We start from the raw sequence: 11,343 nt of genomic DNA on the forward strand, positions 1-11,343 counted from the left end.
CAAATCCCCGTACGCCTACAAAAATCGCAGTCGAGTCACCCGGATCCGTCAGCAGTTGTTAGTAATGAGCGTCAAGCTTTCTCCGTTGGTCGAGTTACAGTAAATCGCACCCTCTTTTTATATGCCTTTAATACCAACCCACTTAGGCAAACTTATAAGCACCCAATGAAGACATTAAGAACATCATGCCATTAATCCCACTGTTGTATATTTCAGTTACGACAATTCTGAAATCTACACATCAACTCAAATGCAATCCATTTCCAACTTCGCATTTACTGTAAGTTTCACAGGTAGCCATCGAGTGAAGTCCTACCATTTCGCAGCGATGGCCGTTAGCACTTCTTTAAAGAACCCCGTGTCTTGTGCCTCTATTGCGTGTAAATTGGGACAGGGCGTGTAGTCAATTCCTGCATCAGCACCTTCTAAACGAGTTATCTCAACTAATCTAAATAAGGGGGTGTTACAAACGCCGTAAACTGCCACTTGGCTATGACAAAAGCGCTCGTGAAGGCCCTTTACGCCAATCGATGCCTCCACCTGCCATTAGAGGTAATGTCTACTTTGGGAAGTTGAACGACGAGTTTTCTCAAAACGAAAAGAAAATAACAATTAACAGAATAACGATAGATTGAGACTCCAAGTTTTACCCCGAAATTGATTCGATATGGTGGGGGAAATTTAAAAATAAGACGATCGAAGTTAACATGTGGTGTTAGTTCCTGAAGCGGCGTTTCTATTGAATGTGAAATGGGCCTTTGCCTGAGGCCATGTGGAACCATTAAAGCTTGGGTGCTTGTATGCAGTAGTCTGTCGACTCCGCGGTACACATTAAATGACCCGGGTTTTTTTCATGTGTACTTGTCGTTCAAAATCGCTGCTATTATCGGGTGTTGTCGAACCCTAACGAATTCCTAAGTGTTCGTACACGTGTTGGTGGGTTTCTTTCCTTTACGCTTTAATTGTTTATGTCACTTCGTCAAAAAACAAGACGGGCAACACAGCAAAGTTGATGGGTCAGTGGGTAGGTTTTTTTTTTTAGTAACAGGGAAGCACAGCACGACTTCTATTTTTAGCTGCACAAAAACGAAAAATCGACAAATGATTCTTTCTTGCCCGGACAAAAAAAAAACCGTAGTGGAAAATCATTTGAATCAACAAGGCAAACCACCATTATGAGAGCTTAAGGCGTAACCGGTCTTCCCTTTGGGTGGCTGGGGGAGTGTCGCTGGGCGTTGAGGGGGAGGGGGATTCCACCTTTCTCTGACATGATCAGGCCGACGGAGAACCGGCCCTGGAACAGGGATAAATACGGAGCGTCACAACCCCGCCGAGACAACTCACAGTCGACTCAATAATATTATGTTACAATGGTTACCTTAACCAATTTGACACTAACACTACACAGAGTGTTGGTTTTTCTATTGAAATCCACTAAGCATGTAGACACACACCAAAACCATAAGCAAATCGATTCACTCGATCAGAAAAATCGAGTTTGTAGCCAGCCGCGTGTATCGACTCCGATATAGAGGACTTTTCTTTTTCAAAAAAAATCGCAGCTGTATGAACGTCGACCAGGAAAGCTACCAGTGCAGTGCACTCGCAAACTGTCCACAACGCAAAACACTTAGCCAGTGTCGTAGTACAAAGTATTGATTCACCGCCTAATAATGCTGTGAGTTTTCCGCAAGCACCCAATCAAACTATTAACACCCTTTCGTGGACTAAGCAGAAGGCGACAATACTCAATTTACAACGACCCAAGATGTTTAATATATTCTCGGCTTTTTTATTTCACCTACGGCGTCGCAAACGACAGGCTCACTGTAAAGTACGCGGATCTAGCCGCCCTCGCCCTCAGCACTTCAAACCATCTGCTCAAATATCGACACGTCAAAACCGTTACGTTACTACTAACTAGTAGAAATCTAGACTTGCCCACGTGCAAATAGCGCACAGAAAGTTTCAGTCTCGTTGGTATTGATTTTGTGCTATACACAAATCAGTAAAACAAACAAGGTTGTTTGGGTTCCTTTTGGCAAGGGTGTTTCACAGCTAGGGTATAGCTTACAATTAAGTCTGCTCTTTTACGTCAAAACGCTAAATCCATTTGTTACACTGTAGCAAGTTTGTTTTGAGTAGCTGACAAGTGCACTGTTACTTGTAATTTATACACACACACTACGGATAATGTCCATTTCATGAAACATGATACACCGCTTCAATAAAAAACACACCAACACATAGCCACCAGTCTTACGCACTCTCACACAGCGCTACCGGTGTTACACCGACTAAACAACCGCTCTTTGTGATACTTTTTTTTAGAGTCCGATTAATGAAAACATTGGAACATGCCACCCGGTTATAGAGGGATTCGTCAACCAAGTACCTTGACTTATCGCGTTGAACTCTAAACAGTTATTTGAAGATATTGAATGATGTGCCTGTTTAAATCTGATTTGCCTGTAATTCCATCTCATCTAAATACACGCCTTGCCCCGCCCATATTTTGATGACTTAAAAAAATCACAAAAATGATTTAGAATGTGTTTGATGTCTTCGAACCCCCATATGGACTCTTCGAGTACATTTATGACCTAAACCCAACCTATCTCCAATTCACCAACGTGACTGTAAAAGTCGTAAACTCACAGTTAATGGTTCCGTTCTCTTCCCTGTTGTTTCCTCTGGACTTCTGGAATTTGAAAGTGCCCACGAGCTGGCGACCCGATACGCCCGTTCCTCCTTCTTTAACCTGAGCAAATAGAGTTGAGCTGAGGTGTTTGTTTTACGATTTAGTGTGTATATATTTACACTTCCGAGTGAATACTTTATATATCAACTACAGCACAAGTGGTGTTCTCCTTACACGCCGCTTGTCTGCCCGACAATTCATACTTCAAGCTTTTGTATGGTTGTTTGCATATTTGTTTACTCAAGTATGCAACACCTTCTTAATTATTAACCTCTGTTGTTTTCATTCAAATTGTAACACGGCTCCTTCACAAATGAGCGATTTCGCAACTTTTCAAATGTTCTACCCCCCTGTTCATTCTTCTTATTACGATTCTCTTCCATTGGTAAAGATCGTTGAATGGAAACAAAGAAATCGCAGTGGGTATCGACTTGGATAACAGAGGCGGAAGGTAGAAAAGGCCGCAATATGTAAAGTTTTGGCTTTGAAAACAAAGACGCAGACAGCTCAGAGTGCTCCCTGCAGACCTAGTCAGCGAGGATCGACTTTTTAGTAATTTCTGTATTCAATTCCTTAGTAATTAAGGAACGAACAGTGTTTTCCCAGGCTTGTCTGTTGTGTTACTTGCCGCGGAACCAAAACTTTTTTTTTTTTTTAAAAAAAACAGAGAACACTGAGGAGCCCATAATTATAACGCCATCCGACTCTCCGCAGGTAGAAATAAATTTATCCATTATCTGTAAAATAATATACGATGCATACTTCAAATAACCAAACTTTTATAAAATTTCATTTTTACAAATTCAAAATGCAACTTTATTAAGAACAGTTAGTCAGTTATTGTATTATCGCCTGCTTCACTGCATTTGATTCTTAGTTTGCTAAATTTTTAATGCCAACAAAAACAATCTGGGTTTAATCAACGGCGGAAATTGACTGAACTCTCGTGAACAGATTGCGATATATTTGCCAACAGTATACAGATTCCCGGTCCAAGTCACCGGGCTGTGTCAGCGAGCATCCCTCTCAACTGAAGCAGAGCAAACACGTCTGTGAGCTGATTTCAAGCGAAGAAAAACAACAACCGCGCCTATGGTATGAACAACAAAAAAATCACAGAGTTATTAGCACCATTATTGTGCCCGTGTTCCTCTTCATCGCATTCAAATTGTGATCGGCTCGACCGAGAACTCTACATAGTCTGTCGATCAATCTTGGCCAAAAAGACAAAAACAAAGTTGACGCAATATACACCGCAATTTGAGGGGTCTTTTTTTTATCGCCGTCCAACTACACTTTGCACGAAAACTAAATAGTTGAATCGTTTTATTGGAGTGTGGAAGCATTAACGCCAAACTTCTACAGATGTTCGTTTTGATAGTACCAGATAGTATAATAAGGCCATCATGCTTGGGTGGGACGGCGATCAGTCTCAAAGAGTTCTGTTTGTTGGTTTGAGCTCTGAAAACCTCCGCGGGCGACTATTTTCTTTGCTCTGCTTATTTTTGAAGAGTAACTGGGCAAATATATTCATAATAACCTTGCCATAAGTTGCGTATATGTTGTGAAGTTTGACTTGTAATACTAAGCGACATTCACATAAAGAAACAAACATTGAAAAGGGAACATACTTATTAAAAGTTGTTGCTCATTGGTGATAATTAAATGTGTATGTTTTTATTTTCTTCCGTTATAGGAAGCTATATCATAATTGTGCGCCCCGGAATCGTTCGCTGGTGTTGTTTGCGACAGAAGTGTCTCAACAAAGGGAACGGAGATTTAGTGATAATCCGTGCGATCTGAGAGCGTTTTTTTTTTGGGGTCTCAATGCGACGCCCAAATTGCATGGCTAAAACAGGCATCAACCAAACCCCTCTTCAAAATGGTGAACACAGAGCAGGGATGCAATCAACCGAACAATCCCGTCCACTAGTGAATAGAGTACCAGTCGCTCGAGTGTCTCGCTTCTTTTGTGTGGATTGGCGTTACTATCCAACGCACGTAGCTGGCATGGTTGCATATACTAATAACTCATGGTACTGCTTTTCGACCAATGCTCAGAGGCTAGCAATTAACCAAGTTTGAGACCCGCCAGTCGACAATTGCTACAACTTCTATCCCTTGGATCTGGTCTTGAATCAAGAGTTTAAAATTTAGGGTTAATATTTTAATCTCCGTTCATTTGGAAATAAAGAAAATGTATGGGCTAGTTACAGAGGTGAATTGAGTAGACAAGTTAATAAGCCGGACCAATTTCGATTTCTCAATGGGACATTCAGCACGATTGAATTTTGCTATAATTAGGCTGGTTTCAAAGAGTTGGGTCGATGAATATACTGACAGAAAGACCATTACCAGCTACACAATACGCCGTTCCAGCCCACTTTTAAGAGAGTATGGACAGTCTAAAAACTTTACAATTCATCGGCTGAAAGCACATCAACAACTTGAGAGTCTCGCGAAGCACAGTTTGGTTATAGGACCATTTTTTATATATATAGAAAGTGAGAAACTATGAATAATGTATGTGCCACCGTGGTCTCAGTCTTGAAGTTCAAGTTGTCTATTAAGAATCAAATTAGCACTCGAGTGTGCCTGTTGATGGAGAGCTACCTACACTGTGTTTTTAAGTGATTCGACAGATTGGCCGGTTAACTTGCATAGTAGCGAGCAAAACGCATACACACAATATGACGTCTTTGAAGGTTCAACACTGTTGTATGAACTCGGCATTAGCTCGGTTTGAGGTTTACGACTGCAATTGTCAACCTGGACAATGTCCCTCCCCCCTTTCTTTTAAGGTTTGGCTTTATTCTGTTTTTTTTATTCACCATCAGTTGAACCTCGGAAGTTGCTTTCACAGAATGGCTGATACACAAGACGTCAATATTTGATTTCAATAAACAACACTGGCATGTTTTCATCTAAACTTGAAAAACGATTTCGACCTTAGCTGACGGGTGACTTTCGAACAAAACGTCGCACCCCTTGTCAAGTCCCTCCCTTTGACTAGGAAGGGCCATTTATTCCCTTCAGTATTGACGAGTAAATATCCCTTTTTATGGACTACAAGTGACTCAATAAACTCGAATCATTTATATCCTTATCACAGCGAAGCCGACAATTTAGTATTGATTTACGCAGCTTTTGCCAAAACGGTAATGTTTGTGCAGACAACCCCGTGTCACGGCAGACAAAAGCCCATAGACACCCGGCGACCGATTTATTTAGTGGGGGAGAGTAGTCTACCAAAAAAAAAAGCAATCTGTACCTCTCAATTGAAACTAGTTAAGTTGGCTACTCGCATTTGAACGGGCAGGGTTTTATTCACAAAATGACTAGCACTATTGTCTTTTGATAAAGAACTCTCATTTTGTGATTGTGTAGCCGATCAAATCGACGCTTAGCATGTCAGCGATGTATCCATCAAATATGACGTCACCATTGAGATGTGTTTATCACGTGTACGCAAATAATAATTGTCCCCGTCTCTCATGTATTCATTCGTTAAAAAAAACCAAACAGATAGTTTTACCGGTATTGTACAAGAGAGGTAACCGGGATACTTTGAGAGTTCCTATTTTATGTTTGTAATAGCTATTTTTAAGCTTCTAAAAATCATCAAAAAATGAGCTCTTTGACTACTCGGCTTTCAAAACTTAAACCATATGCTGTGTTCAATATTACCATACACTCTCTACAGCTAGATGGGTTATTTTACTTGCTAAAATTCCTGAAAAAAAAACATGTTCAATGTCATTACCTCACCCAGTATTATCCACCAATCAGGTTATTCCTAACGATGATATGCAAAACGGCTAATTTAAATTAACATCTTGTTAACAGAGATATATATGCAAGTAGCAAAATTTTAATTTAATACTTGCAGCATTTATAGAACCCATATTATCTAATTTGATTATTTTTATGACCGAAAAATTCCGTTTGTATTTAAATTTATATAATTTTGATTCTTAATCAATCTAAAGAACGTTTACTGGAAATAAAGTTAAGCGTTTACTGGAGATAAAGTTAAGCAAAATTATTTTCGACACAAGAGAAAATATTTCTAAGTTTTGAGTACTCATGTATGCAAATTAATTTTTTATTATTCATTTATGCAAATTAACTGCACTGCACCTTAAAGGCCCATGATTCAAGACCAAGAGAAAATATTTCTAAGTTTTGAGTAGTCATTTATGCAAATTAACGTTTTATTATTCATTTATGCAAATTAAATGGACTGTGCTTTAAAGGCCCATGATTCAATCCCAGGTTCTCGCATTAATGTTATCAGTGGAGCCATCGAGATTAAATGATATTTTTTTTTCAAGACCAACCTTTTGATTACTTTTATAAAGCTCTGCCTTGTTTTCTCAATTTCTCTCACCTACACGATGTGTTATTAATTATTATAACATTGTTTTATATTTTGTCAATCTTTTCAAGAACCTGTAATTGGGACAACCTGTTGGTTCATAAAATATATGAAAAAAATAAATACATCGTTCTTGTGCATAGTTGTGAAAATATTTGGTAAGTTAACTGATCTATTTATTCAATCAATCAATCAATCAATCAATCAATCAATCAATCAATCAATCAATCAATCAATCAACCAACCAACCAAATCAATCAATCAATCAATCAATCAATCAATCAATCAATCAATCAATCAATCAATCAATCAATCAATCAATCAACCAACCAACCAACCAACCAACCAACCAACCAACCAACCAACCAACCAACCAACCAACCAACCAACCTACCAACCAACCAACCAACCAACGAACCAATCAATCGTTATCCTAATCCGAACAGGATTTTTATGAAGTAGTGCCTCAGATCAAAATCTGGGTATCTTGGGGATGGGCGGGAGGGGGGTGGGCTTTTTTGATTAAAAAAAGTGGCGCATGTTATATTTAAGAGCTAGTAAGCGCCTCTCAAGAGTCCACCAGCTTTTCTTCTTCATATTCTCAACTCCTAAATAATGTTCCCATATAAATTTCCAGTTTAGTTTTGCTACTCTCCCAATTCGATCCCCACAAAATTAACTTAGGAATGTGAATCTCTAATTTCTGATCAAACTTTTATATATAAAATATTCTGAAAGATATTTCATAGTGAGAAACTTTGGAAGGCAGTGTTTTTTAGTGTGTGACAGACTGGCTTCAATGCTTTCTTGTGTGTGTATGTGCTGGTACATATCACAGGATCACTCAAGTGTGTCGGTACACAGTGATTTAAAGTGAAATAGTCTTCTTGTAAGACAGAATTTGCTTTCCTGCAATTCAAAATGATGGTCGTTTCAGAACGAACCCAATATTGTTTCCGCTATAGTAAAAGTCCCTTTTGTGAAGCACCACTTCAAAACAGATACCCACACTGAAAAGCATGAATGCGGAACCACATTTTGCTTTCAGCCTACCGAATTCAATTCTGACCACCTGTGGACATTATTCCACCTGTTGGTGTTATTTCTCCAACGTGAATGTCACACCCACCATTCATGGAGAAAGGCGTTCAAACCAATGACAACCACACGACAAGTCCCCAGTAGCAAAACATGCGTGGTTAGAATCCTGGACTAAAATATGCAAAGTTTCAGAAAAAATTATCGAACTGAGTTTACCATGTTTTTTTTCCTTGCCTAAAGATTAGGAGAGATGATGTGTGGATAGAGGCACGGTGGTAGAGAGCTAGTGTATCAGGAAAAAATACACCCCAAAAACATAACTCAGCTCAATGTGCCCCTTTTATTGCCAGTTCAGATGTGTAGAAGTGGGCTCCTCAGGTTAATGCCGCCGGCCAATAATTTAATAGGTCCACTGTTCCTCAGAAGCCCCAAATCTGTTAAGGTGATAAACTCTCATTTCTTATGGAGACCGACTCTAATTTCGGAATTGCGACACCTATTATATTTGTTGACCGTTCATCAGCACATCAGGAATTTTGACAATTATGCTAACATGCAAACACATAATGACCCAACTAAAATAGAATTTATATTTATATTTTTATTTTAGAATGATACCATCATATTAGAATTGGAATTATTTTCACTTACCTTCATATTCGACGAGTTCCCATCTCACATCAGACAATGAATATTAACACTTCCAAACGCAAGTTGGAAACTCAGCGTTTCACCGGTTTACAATGTGTGATCTAAATTGAATTCAATTTACGAATATTTTACTAGATTTGTTTATTTTAGTCGCAACCTGTTATTTTTTATTTCAAATTACATTATTATTATCGTTATTTTTTTTTCATTTTGATAGTGCCTTTCCTGTAGTTGAGTCGATACCTCTACATAACTTTCATTTTTACCTTTTCGATCAATTCTTATGTCTGTTTTTTTTCCCGAAAGGTTCAAATTTATTGTTTTTATTCTTTTTTGAAGTGCCTATGAGCACTGCTGTGCATATATGGCGCTATACAAAAGTTTATTATTGATATTTATATTTTATAATGATGGCCTGTGATTGGTTGCTGTGACCGATAATTTTGGCGCGATATTGAGCAGACGACACACCAGCTAGTTTACAAAGAATGTAAAACTGCATTGCACACACTCTCCCTAAAGAGTTCTCTAAAAGTTCAAAGAAAGATTCGTATTCAGTATAGATATCACAAAATTAATACTATTTATATCATTTTGTTTATAATATTTCGTATTTCGTGTAGTATGTTTGTATCTTTATACTTTCCTCCAATCACTGGCATCCAGGAAATTAAAATCAAAATATCCATGGCATAAAAACTCAGTTTAAAAGATACAAGTTGCATTTGAATACATGTATTACACAAACTATTGTTATTGTTTTTTGATAGCGGTTTGTTTACATACACTTTCTCAATATTTGTCGTCAAAAATGATCTGATAATTCCCATTCAGTAGTCAGTCATAGAGAGCCTATTATTTTAAAGGTGTTATACATATTACATTATTATTTTGTGTCAAAAATGTAAAAAAATTTTTTACAAAAATGTGAAAATGAAATAGTGACCCGAGTGAGTGATTGCGAACGTCTGAACTCACATCGTAATACTCTTTAAAATCTTTGAATTTTGTACTTATTGTACTTACGTAATTTGCAATGACGAAACCTGGAACAAAACGTTGTCTGGTGCGACCAAAATCTTACTAACACTGCTACATTTTATTGTCTGGATCAACAACAATCTTATCTCCAGAGATATTTCTTGAGCCAGACGATAAAATGTAACAGTGTTAGTGAATTTTTTCTTGAGCCAGACGATAAAATGTAACAGTGTTAGTGATTTTTTTCTTGAGCCAGACGATAAAATGTAACAGTGTTAGTGAATTTTTTGTTGAGCCAGACGATAAAATGTAACAGTGTTAGTGAATTTTTTGTTGAGCCATATTTGAAAAAAAAAGTTATTAAAAATGGCACAGTATGCTCAGAGTTGTCATTAACTTAATGGAATTTACTTAAACAGTCTATGTAAGGGCAGAAAACAAATCTTTAACGCGGTTCTAAATTACTTTAAAAAAAAAAAAAATTTAAATTAATTCATCAAATAGTACGATGACACGAATATCAATTAATGAATCGCGATGACTTTACTAGCTCTACCGGTAAAACAACGGAAAGTGTTGAACGTCTCCTCGGCTATATCTTTGCGGCACGATTTCTACACACAATACGACAATTGCGACCAAGTGACGTCCATTCTTATTTGTTATTTCACAACCGATTTATTAAATGATAAAGGGAAATCAAATTAATCTGATTTCCCGGCGTTACGTTGGTGAATGGATAAAGTGTTGAACACCCCTAAAAGCAAAACTCGTCCTATCAACAATAAAGCTCGTATGTAAGCCTGTCTTCAATACGGCTTCCGTTGTCAATGTTTGACGAGGCAGCTGCCGGTTACACCGCATCACTTACGTGCAGTACGCAAGTGGAGCATTTCCCCAAAATAAAGGCATCTTCCCTTTAGAAACTGACAACCCACACTAATAGAAACAAAATCTCTGTAATGTACCTCCTAGCAAATTTTTTTGGTCAATAAAATCTAAAGAATGAAATTTTGCAAGAAAGGAAAGAAACAAGGGACGCCTACTATACTAAGTAACACAGCCAGGTTATAACCAGCTAAACAAAAAATAGAAAGTGGGCCCAATTGAGATAAATACAAATTTTGCTCCCTTTCTATGACACTTACACAAAGGACTTTACACGTGTGTATCTGAAAGAGGTAACACAGAAAGCGATGTACACACATGCATAGATGGGGGAATTGCTCGCTTGGCGAAGAGTTAGTTCAGAGTGTAAAAAAATTGAAACACCAGTGTCTGTACTTCATATATTTGTATCTTTTACTGTACAGTTCAAATCCACGCAGCGCAGGAACTGTTTTTCCTAGGATGGAGGGAGGGGGAGGGGGAGGGGTATAAGGAGCGAAGCCTATTTTTTTCTCTCTCTTTTTTGGCTACAACCCAGTTTGCAATTACTTTAGGAGTTGCTACGACAGTAACTGGTATATATTTCACACAAGTGGGCCACTTCAGCAATGAAAAGTAACTCTATGGTGCAAAAGTGTCTGCTATAAATAACCACCCCTTGGGATTTCTGAATTTTTTAGTCAAATTCTGGATATAATACATT

This window comes from Glandiceps talaboti, chromosome 20 (assembly GCF_964340395.1).
Source record: "Glandiceps talaboti chromosome 20, keGlaTala1.1, whole genome shotgun sequence".
Taxonomy (NCBI): Eukaryota; Metazoa; Hemichordata; class Enteropneusta; family Spengelidae; genus Glandiceps; species Glandiceps talaboti.